The sequence below is a fragment of the Equus przewalskii genome, chromosome 1 (assembly GCF_037783145.1).
Source record: "Equus przewalskii isolate Varuska chromosome 1, EquPr2, whole genome shotgun sequence".
Taxonomy (NCBI): Eukaryota; Metazoa; Chordata; class Mammalia; order Perissodactyla; family Equidae; genus Equus; species Equus przewalskii.
The window spans coordinates 152955105-152973678 of record NC_091831.1 but is presented as its reverse complement, the minus strand read 5'-3'; the positions used below and the strand labels follow the sequence as shown (position 1 = coordinate 152973678).

The 18574-nt window shown below is 37.5% G+C and overlaps 1 long non-coding RNA gene across 1 annotated transcript in view; it reads right to left on the bottom strand.

Moving 5' to 3' along the window:
• The window catches only part of LOC139084187 (uncharacterized), a 132841-nt gene extending 121092 nt beyond the window's left edge, over nucleotides 1-11749 (bottom strand). The window contains exon 1 of the long non-coding RNA XR_011541575.1: nucleotides 11316-11749. This is a non-coding gene — a long non-coding RNA (uncharacterized lncRNA). The remainder of the gene's footprint in view (nucleotides 1-11315) is intronic.
• Between the last annotated feature and the right edge of the window lie 6825 nt (nucleotides 11750-18574).

The window sequence follows — 18574 nt, the reverse complement described above, 5'->3', positions numbered from 1 at the left end:
GGGCCTACAAGAAATTCCTGGGACATCCAGTTAAAAAGTTGTAATTAAGGGCAAACCTCTGTTCCAACTGAACAAGTATGGCAGTAGGGCTTCTTTGTTTGTGGTTTGCAGGAGTGTGGTGATGAGGTAATAGTGATGGTGGTGGTGATAACACAGGTGGTATAGCCCATGCTTCACTTACCATAGCTTATCTTCTGGAATTCCTTGTCTCTCGTTCCACTCAAACCAATTCTGCTAATTTCAATTGCGTTCACAACTTGGCTGAAACATTGCCACATCTATAGCTTGAAATTGGTTACATTTAGAACACAGCCAATCCAAATTTATAGTAAGAACAGATGACCAGTGGCTATTTATTAATCTAGTTCCTAGCATGCACTTTCTTCTTTCTTCTTTTCTAGGATTAATTATTCTGAATGACCAAACTATGACATTTGAATCATATTGACTCCACTCATGGACTTAAGCCAGATTTAGGAATGGGCATGTAACATAGCCTTCAGCCAATGAGCACATTGGCCTTATCAATTGGAATAGGATTGACTATGTGATCTAAACTGGATCAATGAAAATAATCCAGTATTTTTGTTGTGAAAATCGAGATATGGAGTCCCTCAATTCTACTTGTGCTTGGTGTATGAAGATATAAAGCTTGGAACTGCAATGGCAGTGAGGAGAGAGATTGGAGCTGCTAGGAGGTCATATCACGATGGAATTAACCCAGAGGAAGGACAGCTAGAGATGGAACCTCATGATAGTGTGCGGACAGCAGATCAAACTACATCTGAAGTGAGATCTATTCAATTTCTGTATCCTGAAATCAAAATATTCTTAACGGATATCAAGGAAAACATAGATCTTAAGTCAGGCTCTATTTCTATCTCTGGTATCTGGGGTACAACCTGTTGCAAACAATGTCAGTGCTCTGCCCAGAAGCCCTTTAATGGTGTCTGTTTCTGTGCACTCACCTCCCTTTGGTGTAACAGCCACATCCTCTTGGGCTACTGGAGCCACTTGGTCCACAAGTAGCAGAGAGCCTGAGAGTTTCCCAGTGACTGTCTAGTACATGGTAGGAAAGTCCAGTTCCCTTGCCTTGGCTGCGACAGTCTGTGGCATAATGTATACTCCAGAGTCCCCTGAACGACGACACTTGCCTGAGGCTGCACCATGCCAGGCCTCCTTGTTTCCTGTCCTACGTTGTCCTTATAAATCACCTGCGTACAAATCTTCCTCTTGAGGTCTGATTCTAAGACAGCGCCCCCTCAAGGTGTGTGCAAGAGTCAATCACTGGCGGAAAAAGGCCAATAAAACATGAGAAGTTTCTCTTTTGCCTAATTTGTAGTTCTTACATACTGCTTTCCGTGACACATTTAATGTATTCTCTTAATAAACACTATTTGTAGCGCAGAGTGGACAAAATTGATGGGTAGATGACAAGTTGGTTCACCCAAATTAAATCATCAAATGAGTCATTGAGGACACTGGACCTGAGAATTTCGAAATTAATAGTTTAGTGATTAAGTAAGTCTTAGGAAGATTTAAAGGAAATGCTGCTTGTAAGCAGTATAAATGTTTTTTACTCACCTCTGAATTTCACTCGTGGATTTCACACTTCCAATAAAATACAATCAGGAAATTTTTCAATTTAAGACACATAATGTTGTGAATACAATATGAATAATAAGAAAAGTCATGGCCTTTAGGGTTAGACCTGAGTTAAAATTCTGGTTTTTTTCCTACTTTCAAGCTGTGTGAACTTGGACCACCCAGTTAACATCCTTCTAAATCTTACTTTGATGATACTAAAAAATGGGATTAAATATCTTCTGTGGAGGGTGATTATGAAGACTGTGTGAGTTAAAGTATGGAAAACAGCAGATTTATAATTGGCCCTCAGTAAATGATAACTACTATTATTGTTGTTAGTTGGAGAAAACTCACGAGATTAGATTACCTACAGGTTGAATGCTACTCTTGATCCATTATGATACTAATCAAATTGGGATGGTTGGTAAAGATTTATGGTTTATTCACACGGCCTTAGATGCAGTTGGCTTCTTTGTCATCATCCATAAAATTCAAATCAGTAGTCATTCTTTTTCAGTGCCTCTTATGGGTATGGTAGTGCTTAGGCACTAACAGAATTCAAGAGATTCTTGCCCCAAATAGTTTACAAGTAAGCAGGGCAACAGGTGAGCCTAGAGCAAACTGTAATATAAAACAAAGTATGATAAAGGCTCAAGTTTTTAAAGAAATGGTTGTTCTCTGTTTTAAGAGTGATAAACGAGGAAAATGAAAGAAAGCAGCAACCACTGCCATCTTTTCTTGTGAGAAAGGGAAATCTTTGGTCATGCAGCTAACAAATGGCAGAAGCAGAATTCAAACCCTACCTGCCCAGTCCCCAAGTTGATGCTTTCAACTTCTCTACTAAACACCATACACTGTCTTAGATGCTGTAGTGTTCCCATTGTGTATCATGATTGATACTGGTTTTCTCGGGTTGGAATGGATACACTTAGGTATTGTTTGGCTGCTTGGGTTTTCCTCTACAATTCCACTTTGATGGTCATCCTTATATAGAATTTCTCCAGTTTCTTGAATTGAAAAGTCAGCATAGAAAGAACGACCAAAGCAGTAAATGAAGTCATGCTATCAGGACTGTGTGGCAAGAATTACTTTCAGCATACAAAATCACTTTATTGGCAGTAGCTGCCTTTCCTCGCTACTGGGCAACATTTTATTAAGATATTTCAATATGTTTCCTGCTTTATTTAGCTATGCCAATGGTACACTACCTTCAGGAGCGAGTACTCCTGAGAACTGAGCCACTTGGGGTGCAAATTCCCAGATCTGCAACTCAATAATGAGATTATCTTGGGCAAACTTTTTCATATTTCTGTGGTTCCCTTTATCTCTTTGGAAATTTGGGAATAGACAATGTTGCCTATACATTCTCTCACTAATTTCATTTCTATTTTGCATCATAATTATTTACAAACTGGTTATTTTTCTAACCAATGTATAAGTAACTTCAAGGCAACAGCTAATGTAGTGTCTTGCACATGACCAATAATTATTGGATGAATGATTCATAAAACCAGAATATTTCCAGTAAATGTTTGTATGTTTAATGCTCAAGACAAACAGTCGTATTGGATTATAATTCAGCACAGCAATGAAAGCTTTAAGAGTAATATTTTTTAGCTTTTAAGTTCCTTGAAGGCAGAAGCTATACACAAATGTCAATGTTTTTAATGCTCAGGTAAGAGTGAGATAAACCGAACGATGTTTAATTAATGCCTTTAAATCGATATGAGATAAGAATGATTCATCGTACAATCAGCATTTTTAAAAAGTTCCAAATTAGAGGCTTTCTATGGCATTTTGCCCCCTTCCCACTTTTTCCTCCCCTCTGGGGACTGGAAGAGTCCCTGGAATGACCTCTTTAAATGCTAAGCTTTCTCGATAGCACTTTAGTGTGAAATCTTTTTCTCCTTCTGAAAGCTGGAGGGAGCTTCCTGAATGATTGATCGGTGAGATGTCCCCTGGACACACTGGTGCAAACACCATGTAACCACTGATTGATGTGCTCGCTCTTTCACGAACACATTCATTTTCTCTTCTCTAACTCACACAATTTATTCATCCCATGATGCATTTATGCATCTATTATCGCTGTCTTTCAATTTTTAAGCAGGTGAAAAGATGAAAAGTTAACGCTTATAAGGTTATAAGGCTTATAAGGCAGCCTCTCTTAAGTAAAATATTTGATCTTCCATATATCCAGAAGAACGTTTCCTCAAGGGTTTCTGTTATTCTGATTAATTACAAATTTAAAACAACTTTGGAATTGTGAAAGAAGATAGCCTGAGACGGGGGAGTGAAGCTACACACTTCAACTACATACTTGGGGAGAGTCAGCTATTAACCCCAGGACTAAAATGGGGATCAGGAGACCGAACTCTAGTCAGGGTCCTATCATTGCCCGTGAGTTCAGGAAAGGCAATTAAATTCGGAGTTTAGCTTCCTTATCTGTAAAACGTGAGGCTTGAACTAGATGCCTCCGAAGGCCCTTTCTAGCTACAATGTTTTATGATTCTACAACTGTCGCTGACAGGTAGTAGCATCACTAAGAAATCTGACTCAAGAAATTTAGATGACAGTCACTACGCTTTAGGGGGTAGGCTAATCATGGTGTATATTGTTAACATGATTTAAATACGAACAACATGCCCACTCAGGAAAAATATGGACAACTTATAAAGGTATCTATCATCTAACTCAAGATTCTATAAAACTAGAAAAAATTCTCCAATCTACATATAGTTTAGGGGCAAATATTAATCTTATGAATATTTCTGGGTCATTGTTTACATTGGGGTAAGGAAGGAGAAATAATGAGGGAAAGTAGAAATTTAGTTTAAAAATTGGTTAGCCTTTGGGTTTACAAAGGAGAGAAAGCTTTATCGGATGCAGGGGAAGGTTGCTTTTATTTTCCAAGAAGACTTATTTCCATGTGGCTTATCACTTCAGTGAACTGCAGAACAGCCCTTTCAAATCAACCAAATCAACACATTTTAATTTTTCATGAAATTAAGCATTTTGAATTGTCTTAATTCAAAAGCTTCCTGTGTCATCTATTAGAAATTGCAATCATAGAAGAAAGCTTAAGGAATATGATCTAGGACATTCTGAAGCAAATGCTAAAAAAATCTGCGAAATAAATTTCCTTAGCAGGTTAAAACATACTGGTGGACATTTATTTCTTTATTCATTAATTCAGATAATATGGGTTGAGCACTTAATTGTCAGGCACAATCTCTTGTCAATTTTGTTCATCTATATATCCTTACTGGAGATGATACATATTCAGATGAGAATTTGTATATTGCCATACCAGTTCCCATATCCCACCCGTTTCCCTGTCAGTGTCTCCCTCTTGAATAGTATTTTTTTTCGAAGCTCTGCCTGCCTTTTACTGAGCAATGGGATTAGCGCCAGACCGCAGTAAGCAATTTGTTCATCCTTGGAGAGCACATTTGCGCTGCCCCATGATACAGGCATTTAAACGATTTTATTCGTTCACCTGTGTTGAACATTAAGGGGGTAAATTTTCAGTCCAGGGATTCGGCTTTAAAACTCCAATTGATGTTAATGAGAATCGGTAATGAGCCCCTTCTTCTTAATTAGTGGCACCATACCTGTGACTGTAGGAGGCATGGCTCAGACGTGGGGAGCTTAACGAGGTGATAACAAGGAGAAAATGTTTAAGCCTGGATTTCGGCCTGGTCCATACTTTACTATGCAAACATACTTTAGGATCTGATGCTTTAAAATAAATTTATTACCTGGCTTTCATGGCTGTGTAGACCTTCCCTAAGAGCAATCTGTCTTTTCTATAAAAATACTCCTGTTCCTTAGAAAAAGAGAGATGCAGAAGCAGCTAAATCAAGGGAGCAAGAATATGACCAGATTTTCTCTTCTTGTTCCTGGAGTGCAAATTTGATGTTGAAACAAGCTATCTCTTGCTGTTCTGTTTGCCTCAATTAAGGAATACCACAGCTTATAAACCTCATTCCACATCAAGGGGCAAAATTCCTTTCTTTAGGTAAATTGAATCTCTAAATATCATTCAGGGTATTACAGGGATGATTTAAGAAAATAAGAGTCTGACTTTTATAGCATCTTTCCTTGTATATTATATGATCATTATGGTATGTGGGTAAAAACACAAGTTTTGCTCTTGCCTATTCTGTCTACTTGAGCTGCTTCTTACTGCCACAGCACATGACCTAATCCAGGAAGAATAAAATGATCACAGAACAATAAAATTTTCACTGTACCTAGCAAAAGACATAAAGTTGGATTATTGATTTTGTTTGAATGATGTGCTGTAATTTCATACGCCAACAGAGTGGAGCACAAATCCTGGCCTGCCAGCTTTCATTACTGGAACTCACTTTCTTGTCACCAAGTAACTTCTACCAAGTCACAAAATAAATCTGGATTTCTTAACTTACTGAAAATGAATCTCTTTAGCCCTGAGTAATTAACAGGAACTTCAGGACTACAGTAGATCTGCTTCAATTGGGAGAGAAGGGAAAATACCTGAATGTGGATCTGATACTATTTCTCCAATTTGCAATTATTCCCATGCCAAAGATAAAGTTGCGTGCATGCAACGTCTGAATCTTTACTGTATCTCTTTGCTCCCTTGACATACTGTTTCTGGTTCTTTTAACTGCTTTCACTGTGCTAGTTTAAAAAACAGTAATAATAAAAGCTAAAAACTGTGCATGAAAACAAGAAAGAAAAACCAGGTAGGGGCCAGTCTGGTGTGTAGTGGTTAAATTCATTTGCTCTGCTTTGGCAGCCCGGGGTTCACAGGTTCAGATCCCAGGCACAGACCTACATACCACTGTGAAAGCCATGCTGTGGTGGAGTCCCACACACAAAATAGAGGAAGATTGGCAGAGATGTTAGCTCAGGGCTAATCTTCCTCAAGCAAAAAGAGGAAGATTGGCAACACATGTTAGCTCAGGGCCAATCTTCCACACCAAAAAAGAAAAAAAAAACCCAAAAACCAGGTGAAGTTCAAAGTGGACAGGTTTGATTGCTGCATAGATCATTTTGCTTCACCTGTCAGAGACCCAAACCTGAAACCCGATTTAACTGTCTCACAGTTAAATTTTATGATTTTTAAGGGGAAATGTGTGGATGACAGTATAAAATTGATGGTAAACAGTGCAAAGGGCATAACATCTTAGTTTGTCTGTTGTGCAATCCCTACGTACAAAGTAAATCCATTAGAAATCCATGTGTAACTGAAAGTATATGCTGTGCAAGTGACAAACTATCTTTGACATTTAAATGGCAAGAGTTTTGTCACATAAACAATATATACCAACGAAATTAGAATTTTACCCAATCAAGAGGAGCTGTGGATATAATTCTCAAGAATGGTTATATAATTAAAGGGCAAGTAATACTTAAAGCTTTATGCATTATAGTTTTTTTTCCCTTGCTCTAATAATATTTATAATGAAAACCTGCTAAAGTTATCAGCATTAATAATGAATAAAGAAGGGGAGCTAGTAGGACGAGAGGAAACTTTAGAACTATATTACAAAATCCCAGACCTTTGCAACCTTTTATAATTACTTGAAGAAGTGGTCCGTATCAAGACAAAGGTTAATACAGTGGCTGAACAAATCAGGAATGTGCTCCTTTTACTGAACAACAGAATGGCCTATGTACTTTCGAGAACTACAGTCTGTAAACTTGTCCAGCCGGAAAGCAGCCTCTTATGAACCATATGATTCCTGTGGATAAATTACTCCACAACTTGGAGAAAACCTAGCATATCACAGGGAATTAGGAAAGACTTGTGACTAGAGGAAAATACCTAGATCGAAAGAGTTGGATATTTAGATTAAACGAGGTTTGGGAATGAGATAATTTTTCACGGTCCCATTCCCTTTTCAAAGCTTAAATTCCTTTTCTAAAAATAAAAAGAAATTTAAAAATACTAAAAAGAGTTACATGGTATAAATCTGCATTCCCGGAGGTAAGAAAGGCATGGATTAAATTATTTAATGTAGAATTCTTTATGGTGGAATGAACAATTATTAAAACTTCTAAGACCTTCCACAGTCTTCATATTGGTTATTTTTTACTTCTTGTCTCTTTGCAGGACAGATTTATGATCTGGGTACTGCTTAAATAGAGTAGAGAGTAGAAAGTAATATGCTGCTCCAATTTGGGCATTCAGAACAACTTAAAAATAGCATATTCGTTCTGAATTTGGGGCTGATAATGTCTTTTCTGCTAGCACTTAAGTTTGTGTGATGTGTTAGAGAATGGAGAAAGGCGGCACAGCATAAAATTCTATTAAAACATTATGAGCATAGCATGAGGTAACAGGAAGAGCAGCCTACCACCATCTGATAAAATTGGATAAGATATCATCTAGCAGCTCAACATCTCCAGAAGACAAGAGCTTCCTGTGTCTTCAAACAGGAGACCACGCCCACAGAGTCCCACAACAGGGAAGAGAGGCTTATTGTTATGAGATGACTTAAAATGTCCCCACTACAACATGAGATGTTGTAAATATCAGAGAAACTGACATTGAATAAACCTCAAACTAAGAGTTTGGGCTTACTTTTTCCCTAATGTTCATGTAACATGGCCATTTAAATATATGTAGTAGGTCCAGGCCAATATAATCTCAAGGTTTTGGAAGGAATAAGAAATATATTAAGCAAAATTTCTTATATAATAATTTATAACTAATATTGCTGAATATTTTTTTAATTTCTATTTTCAAAATGAAATTAGAGGAATGGTGTTTCAAGTATTATATACCTAAACTGTTCATTAGGCGTTTAGTGTGTATCATTTGTGGATGGATCTGGAAACACAAATATAAACAAGATCCGGGATCCAAGAAACTCAGAATGAGAAAGGAGAAAAGAAGAGTAGAGGAAAGCATTGAAATAAGAAATATAATAAATATATTAGAAGTGTTTTAGCAGTGCCATGTGTAAAACTTTGTGAGCACGCAGATAAGGAAGCAACTTTTCACTATGATTTTTAACTTTGTATATGGCATTTTACATTTAATTTTTAAATGTCTATTTTCATATATACTTCCAGTAAATTATTTAGTGAGTTAGTCACTTTTGATTTGTGTTACCGGTAGTTTTCATGAGTTGTATCAAGCAACGCAAACATATGTCCAATTAGTCCCCCTTGAGAAGAGGGTCATTGTTATAAAACTGACAGCAAGCTGGGGAGATACGGAAGTTTCTTTCTGAAAAGCTCAGTGTCTCTATAAAACTAAACTGAATCACCATTTACACAACTTCTCAGTCTAGACACACCAGTCTTATCCTTCATTCCTCCATTTTTGTATTCCCCCTCCCCCAAGTAATTGGTCATGGATTCCTGTCAATTCTACCTCAGAAATGTCTCTTTAATCTATGTAGTCCTCTCCATTCCTATTCCCACTGCCTCAGTCCAGATGCCCACCATGTTTTCCTGCCTCCCTTCTCTCTTGTCTTTCCAGCCCCAGCTGTCAAGTTTTCTTTCTAAAAGACAAAGCTGATTATGTCATTCTCATACATAAAAATTCTCTATTTGCTTTGTCGTCTGTAGGCTAAAACTCAAACTTCTGAGCTTGGATACAAAGTCCTTCATACTTGGGCTCCAATCTACCCTGCCAGTGTGCCACATGCTCTTGCCACATCCGAGATCGTATATTTATCCTCATTCCCCAGATACACTGGTCTCTTTCACAGAAAGTAAAAGGGGGTTCTCCCTCTTGGATTTCCCTACTTCTTCCTCCGGCAGTTTCCGAGACATCTAGCAGCTTATCAGCTACTAAGTAAAACCTTTGGGGTCTCCTAGAGTTGGCCGTAGTGCTTTGGCTCTTATCTTTGTAACTGCCCTTATCCTTCTGCTCAGTAATTTATCAGCTTGCATGTCTGCTTCCCCTTATTTCTACCTTATCCTATTGACTCATAAAATCTCTAGCTCCAACCCAGTGCCTTGTACACAGTTTACTACATATGTACATCCAGTAAACTGAAGCAAATAACACTATGACACTGGTCTCAATAATAACATGAACAATATTAATATCAATAAATAATACCAATAGCAAATACTTATAGAACACAATGTGACAAACACTGTTCTAAATGCTTGATGCATAATAGCCCATTTAATCCTCATGCCAATAGGTACTATTATTACCTCCATTTATAGAGAAGAGCAAACTGAACCATGGAAAAATTAAATAATTTGCCCAAGGATGTTCAAGCATTCTCCAAATTTCCAGCAAAGATGTTCATTGGTTTTAAAAAAAAACCCAAACATATAAACAAACAAAGCTTTCGCGTTCAAATTATTTTTGGAAATCCTGGGTTAAATAGAGATAAACAAGTGTTTTATTGCAGGACTTTACAGTCTTTGCCAACAAGCATTGTGACAATGTGAAACTCCACGAAGGGCATATATGCCCTGATTCTCTAGATACAGAACCTTTTGGTGGCCAAGTATCTTGTGGAACAAGTGATCCATGAAACACACTTTGAAAAAAAATACTGCTGGAGGATCATTTAAGGTGACACAATAAAATCTGTTATCAATTAATACTTGCATGTCTCTTTCTTTTCCTCCCCTCCTGCAATCTTGAGATAGGTCATAAGTTTTGTCGTCCTGCCTAAGGGCAGCGATGAACAAATAAACCATCAAAGACGGTTAATTTCCTTCCTTCTCTCCTTCCGATTTACAGATGCTTACATATTAAAAAATACATACTCTTTATATATATATACATTTTTACTGGTGTCGAGTATAGCTCTTAATCTTAAACTATAGTATAAAGATTTTTATATTACAGCTGGAAAACTTGAGCAACTCTCTATGCCAGTTAGGAAATGTACATTATAATTGTATCAACCTTCAATTGAGTTTCTATGTGTTTCTAAAGGCAGCAAGCAGGATGTGTACAGGGTAGAAATAAAAAGATCTGGGTCTGCACCAAGTAGCTGTGAGTTCTTACCATATGCCTCAGTTTCCTTATCTGTATATTAAGGATATTTGAGTTGCAATCTCTCAAGTGTCATCTAATTCTAAAACTCAAATACATGCAAATTGCTCCTCTAAATTCACCGAAGCATAGAACAGAAAAATATTAACTAAATATCCAAACTACATTGGTGGGTGTTTTTTCCCGATATTATAAAGAAACTTCTGCCGATGAAATTAAATATAAATAGTAGGTCGTGGAAAGCATCATCAAGAGAAGTGAAGAACAGGAGGTAAAAGGAATAAAATTTTTACTGCTTCCTTGGTAAAGACAATTTTTTTAGGCTAGAGAAATGGCAGATTCTTATATTCTGGTGTACAGGAACTATATGAATAAAACATGGCTGTGCAAATGAACTCGCAACCTTATTCCAAAGCACCATTCGGGAATAATACGTTTAATGTCTCATCAACTTCCCCAGAAAAGTGAGAGTAAACCTGTGCACACAGACAAAACAACCATAACAAAAACCAAGGTAGAAATAAATCTGCTATGGGGAACAGACTTGATCGACATTTGAAGGTTTTCAAAACTCTAAGTAATATGCTAGTCACTTAAAAATATTCCCACATTTCTGCTTTCTCCCATCATTCGATGCCTGAAGATTCATCTGTCAACTTTGATGCATCTTTTTAAGTATCCCTCCAAGCCTAAAATCCAGACCACAGAAGAGCCCTCTCTGCTTTGAAAGCATCTGATCAGTCCATAGATCATTTACCTGCGAGGATTATTTGGTGAAGCTACAGCAGCACATCGACCAGCAGCATCTGAGGGCTGAGGCGGCAGAACGTCAACAACAAATTGTCATTGGCATTCCATTTATGAACCTTCAAACGGCATCAGATCTTTTCCATGGGAAACCAGATCAGGTCAGACTAGAGCTGAATATTTCTTAACAAGCTAACCATCAAAAGAATTTACGTTTTGAATAAAAAGGCTATCATTTGTTGATTTGAATATCAAAGGGATCCACTGCAAACTCCCAGTCTAGAAAAACCTCCCTAAGCTACACTAGACAGGTGTTTAATAATCTATTATTAAGGCACTATTTTAGGTTACTCAGAATTATAAAAAATAGCTGTAACTGTGAAGCTGCAAATGGGACTGCACAAAGAAATGAATGCTATTAACATACTATTAACAATTCAAAAGAATGAGTTGACATACCAATCAAACTTGTTAATTGACTGTCAATGGCCTGTCCCTGAATATACAACATGACTGCATTATAGATTTCAAATGCTGACAGGAAGACAGTTCCATTTGCATTAACTTCATAAACTGATCAACAACCAAACTGCCACATACATTTATAATGGGAAGCTGAATCATTTCAATATTCATGGAGCTCTGTAATTGTAAATTAGGTACTGGCAAACAATACAATACTGTACATATTCTAAAATATCCTAAATTTCATTGACCTACTTTCATTCTCATTTTAAAAGACAGAGAAAAGTTTCATCTTGAAGTGATCATTACTTTCATTTATGATTTGTGCCTTAAGCAAAATTTGTTTGCAACCCAATTTGCAATTATGGTTTACAGTTGCACTTGAGAAGCATCAAGAGTCTAGAAAATACTAGGTATAAAAGGTGTTGAAAATTGTTCTTGCCTCACTGGGGGTTTTTGGAACAGAAATATGAAACAAGACAGTATCATACTTCCTGAGGTGACAGCCAAATGATCCACTATGACAAGATATTTAGCAAATAAACATTAACATAAGGAAAAGAAGGTTACATATTAGTCCTGCGCTGGAGCTTCCTCAAATCTATTTAAACAGACCTGCTGTTCGGAAGCCATACTTCAAAATCCTCAACCATCCATCAGTTTGGGAATCAATAGAGTAAAGTGAAGATAAATGAGGGCTAAAGATTATGCCTAACAGGAGGCTTCATGAGAAATGATCTGAAATTCAACAGTTACCAGCACGGAAATATTCCTTTCAAATGCTTCTAAGACCTCTTCAAGTATTATCACTGATATTTTTAAAAACCTGTTACACAGGTAAACGCTTTTGTCTCTAATATTTTTCCCTGGTCATTATCTAGGCATCTCTTCTCCAGCCACTAGAAGTTGCTCAAACTTTGTGGAACAATCCTGGAGAATTTGAATGTATCTTCACGATTCTGGCGTGCCAATTTACTCTCATTAGCTTCAGTAAAAATTGCATTAAAATTTTTTGTTGACTTTTCAAATCATAGCTTATTGCTAAATAACTGACCAAATGAGTTTATTAGTTGAGTGGGGATACTCCTAAATAATTTGAATTCAATGAGGATCACTCATCCTATCAATCAGGATTTTTAAAAAATCTTTGTCCAACTAAGCAGTAATACATATCCCAAAAAGTAATATACACACACAATATTTAATATGTGTGTATATGTAAACACATAATATATACATTTAATAAATTTTTTATTTTAGGATAATTTTAGATTTACAGAAATGTTGCAAAGGTAGTACAGAGAGTTCTTGCATAACCTGTAACCAGTTTCCCTTATTGTTAACATCTTACATTATCATAGTACCTTTGTCATAACTAATGGACCAATATTGATACATCATTATTAAGTAAAATCCATATTTTATTTGGATTTCTTTAGCTTTTACCTAACGTCCTTTTTCTGTTGCAGGATCCCATCCAGGACACCACATTACATCTGTCATCATGTCTCCTTAAGCTCCTTTGACTGTGACAGTTTCTCAGACTTTCCTTATTTTTGATGACCTTGACAGTTTTGTGAAGTACTCATTAGGTATTTTATAAATTGTTCTTCAATTTGGGTTTGTCTGATGTTTTTCTCATGGTTAGACTGAGGTTATGGATTTTGGGGAGGAAGACCACAGAAGTAAAGTGCCATTCTCATAAGTGATATATTTTTATCTTAGAAGTTTCTCAGGATACTCAATGTACTTAAAATATAGTATTTTGTTTATTCAGAAATAAAAGGCAAGTTATTTAAATAAGTAATAATCTACAGAAGAGGCTGTGTGGCTATGACAGAAAGGCGCTCTGTTACTAATTAGTGGTGTAGTAGATGTCAAGAGCTGTGCTCACTGTGGGATTCAGCCATGTCTGGGCATGTCTGCAGGACTGGGAGTTTGGGTCCACCAGAGATCCATTTACAAGAGAAGGAGTCAGGAGGCTAGAGATGGGAGTGGAAAAACACATATCCTGACCTAAGGGAAAAGAGAGAAGTTTAAGACTTTGGTTCAGGGTGGATGGGCACTTTTGTTTGTGTATGTGTGTGTGTTTGTGTGTGTGTAGGGGGTGGGTAGGAGGGAGAATGGAGGAGAGGTGAATTTGACTATATCATTTCTGAATTTTAGGGCAAGAAATATGCAAAGAGAGCATAAAGAAAAATTAAAGAGTCTGTTGATAGACATTAGAGGGAGTGGTGCCAGCTACCTCAGCACTGACCGGGTGTCTGTGGTTTGGTAATGACACAGAAGAGAGTTTGTGACTTGGGAAAAGATTGGATACCATTAGCATAAAATTTAGTGCCCTCATTTGGTGTCAGCAATGACATGGGCAGGTAGCACCTGCTAAAGATGACACCAGTATAGCAAACCAGGAAAGGAAAGAAAAGAGTAGAAGCTCCATAAATAGCCAAGGGCATTAGTTTTTCATGTTTACGTAAACTTCAACTATTTCTTAGGAACATGTAACATCTTTGGGAAAAAATTATAGGGCTGGATTTTTCTCAGAGAGGGTAGAGGATCTAGTTAGAGATATACCAGATTAGACAGTTGCTCACCTATAGGCCTGAAAAACATAGCCGAAAGGCCACAGAAGGTCACTTATATTCTCTGAGTTTCCATAACCACGAAATGGGATCTAAGTTACTTCAAAATGTTGCAAGACTTTGTAGATGTGGGAGTTATTTGAAAAGTATAACAACTTCTTAAGTAGGGTCTTTGGGTTATATGGAACTCAGGTTCAACAAATGGGGATTCACTCAGGGATACAAGGGGCATTACAGTCATGTGTCACTTAAAGACGGGAATATGTTCTGAGAAATACATTGTTAGGTGATTTTGTCCTTGTGTGCACATCCTAGAGTGTACTTACACAAACTTAGATGGTATAGCCTACTATCCATCTAGCCTCTATGGTACTAATCTTATGGGACCACTGTCGTATATGCAGTCCATTGTTGACTGAAATGTTGTTATGCAGTACATGACTCCATAGGAAATGGAACTTCAGAAAAATGCCTCATGAGTACTGGAACTAAAATCTTGTTCTGGATTGAAGGTGGTTACAAGAACCTCAACAGCAGTTGTTCAGGAATCTCCATTCTAGCATTCAAACAATATAACAGGTATTTTTCTTAATCTCAGCTTTTTCTGTGTGTGTACTCTCTTACTTCTATAATTACAGTGCATCTATTGATTGACTGATGGCACCTGTAAACTGTTTAAACGTGTTATCCTTAGAACACAAATGCAAGCAATAAAGGGAACTCCACCAAAGGGCTACGCAACCCCCCATTCCATAGAGCTTCTTTCCCTGTTGGGTTCTGGTTTCTCATCAACTACAACTTCAGCTTCTTATGGAACACCATGGTCCCTCCTATTTTATGACATCTTGCTATGCATTCTTTTCACCTTAGCAGCCTGATACTAGCCCAACCTTTATCTTTTTGGGCAGGATGTTATTCTTGCTTTTTAGTTTGTGCCAAGTCATTTGATAAGGCCATTGGATGACTAATGAAATGACTGTCCTTGAGCTTTGCTTGGACTAAAAGCCACCGATGCTACGAGAGTTGGGGGTGAGGGTCATCCCCTGCACAAGGAGCAGCCTGGAACTGTTTTCCTCTATAAAGGAGATGGACAAGATGGTTTCTCTTAGAGGGAAACGATGAGCATAGCAGCCTCCAGGATAGTCAAGACTAGCGTGGGACATGAAAAAAAACCACTTTGATTGTGATATTAGTTGGCTGTACATATTCTAAACCAATACTTTAAAACCTACTCATCAGAAAATCATAGGGGCCGGCCCAGTGGCACAGTGGTTAAGTTCACATGTTCCCCTTCTCGGCAGCCCAGGGTTCACCGGTTCTGATCCCGGGTGCGAACATGGCACTGCTTGGCAAAAGCCATGCTGTGGTAGGCGTCCCGTATATAAAGTAGAGGAAGATGGGCATGGATGTTAGCTCAGGGCCAGTCTTCCTCAGCAAACAAGAGGTGGATTGGCAGCACTTAGCTCAGGGCTAATCTTCCTCAAAAAAAAAAAAAAAATCATAGAATTTTAGAGTTGGAAAAGATAGTAGAAATCATCTGATCTAAACTTTTCATTTCATAATTTTTCATTATACAGCTATATAATGAAATATATAATTATGTAATATATAATTTTTTATCATATGAATTTTTCATTTCACAATTTTCAATGAGAAAACTAAAGTCTGGGTTAAGTGTCTGCTATAGTTCAGAAGGCTCTTCAGAACAGAGTGAGGCTTAGAGGTTAAAGTCCTTTCTTCTACCCCAAGCTGTCTTGGGAAGCTTAGACATATGTTAATACAGCAAGAAATCTTTATGGAGATAGGAACTCAATTTTCTTTGAAACATGCTCACTCTTTTTTTTTTTCCCCCAATACTTGGACATTTATCTTTTACATGGTTTCATAAGGACTCCTCGGTTTTCAGTAGTTTGTGAGATACACATCTACACTTACTTTAGTTTCCAAATCCCTTCCCCTTCCCATACATGTTTACTGCCTCTAGTACTCCACAGTCTTCTTTTCCTTAAGATCCTCCTACATGATCATCCCTCCCCCTCTTTCCCCTCTTGAATTCTATTAGGCATATTCTAATTTTCATCATATATTTGTAGAGGCTACCTTAAAGCCAACACTTTTTTTTTTTTTTTGCTGAGGAAGATTAGCCCTGAGCTAATAGCTGTGCCAATCTTCCTCTATTTTATATGTGGGTCACCACCACAGCATGGCTGACAAGTGGTATAGGTCCACCCCCAGGATGTGAACCCATGAACACGGACCGCTGACGCAGAGTGCGCTGAACTTAACCACTAGGCCATGGGGCCAGTCCCTAAAACCAGCACTTTTTGCCTCACTTCTCTCAAAGCCTTATGGGGAACTGAAAGAAGAGAATTATTGGCTTAACTGTACATTATTCAAAGTGTAGATTTTGATGCAAATATAACTATGACTATGCATGTCTACTACACTTCCCACAAAGAGAATTGTCTTTGACACATAACCTATCATATGAAGAAAGAATACATTCCTGTAATTAATGAAAGTATTTATTCACAAGTAATATAAAATGGACAATAAGATTTCAATTATAAAGCACAGCATCACAGGATTGGCTTCTGAAACATGCTCTACAGCTCCCTTTTATATTTGTAAAAGTGAAGACACAATCTCAAACACGTTAACTGACATACAGAAATAAGTAATGTCACGATGTTTACTATCCAGAATGCAGTCCAGAGCCTCAAAGCAAGCTCCTTCCCACCTTCTTCTCCAAAATAAAGTCAATGAGCAGCCAATCTCGGTCCTAAAACAGCCACATGCTTAAGCTCACATGATCTTAGTTCCTCAGATGTCTTCTCAAAATTCACTTCGGTTATGGCTATGGTTACACCAAGCTTCTTGTCTGGTTTTCCTGCCTAAGATAAGGTAGATGCCATAAATTGGAAAGAAGCAGGGAGGGAGTCACTAGACTCAGGCTCATGGATGATACCAAAGTGACAGCAGGTCAGCTAGTAGGCAGGGAGGAGACATGACGACTACAGAAAGCAAGTACAAATACTAGAGATCCAAGCAGGGATAAATAGTCCTAAGAACCTCTATAGCCTTAGGGAGAATTACTACCCTAGAGTAAAATAATTAATGTTCATAATGTGACAATCTTTAAGAACACATAAAATCTGCTTCTGTATATTCCTTTTAACATGCAGGATAAAGTGAAATATATTTTAGAAAGATTTTTATTCAAAATATTTAATAACATAAGTAATCTTAATACTTCACTTATATAAAACATTTTTTCCCCTGTGACTTTTGAATAAATGAAGCAGTTTTGTCCAATGGTTTCACAACTCACGTCAGCTCTGATGAAAATTCAGATATTAATTTTCATTTATTTTCCCTAGTTCCTTTTTTTCTCCTTCCCTATCTCAAGAGGAGAGTTCTTTTACAACAACTGTGTTGTCTTCTGGTTCTTATTTTTCAGCCTCTGACCTCAGGCAATCCATTCAGAAAGCCTCTCAATTCCTTCAGAGTATCCTTTTCTGTTTCCAGATGCACTGGGCCTCAGGACATCAATATGATCTGTAGAGGATTCCAGCAAAATTGTTACTTAGTGATATTCATTAATTTTCTGGAAGAACTCTAAGTCATCGCTTTCACTTTATATATTTTCTATATAACATTTTAACACCTACTCATCCTTACAGTTACTCATGTCTTGACTATTGATTTATGAAAAGAAATTCCCAGAAGTTAATGCCTACAATCTATTAAATCATTTCCTCTTGGAAGTCACCTCTGCCTCCCTAGGTCCTTCTTGCCCCATCTCCTATCCAGATGACTTAGTTTTTTTCTTTAATGGGATGCCCCCAATACGTTCCTTACTCAGGTTCACTTGGCTTTTATAGAGAGATTTTATCCTTCCTGATGCAGCACAGCAACAGCGCGTCTCCGAGCACGGTGCCTGTAATCACACCACTCTCGTTGCTGTCAGGCAGAACTAGGAGCATTCAGGTAATCTGAAATCCAGTATTATCTAGACGCCTTTGTTGGCTTTAAGGGTTTCCCCCCTCCTTCTCTGAAGACCTTTTTTGCTCCGTCTTTTAGTTCAAGTTGAACTTAATTCTTTTCACGATGATTGTTTCTCAGGTTGACTCTCTTGCGCAGATGCTGCTGCATAATTCCTCTGTATTTAAGAGTTCTACGCTGATCACTAATATAGTCACAAATATAGATTTGATTTCTC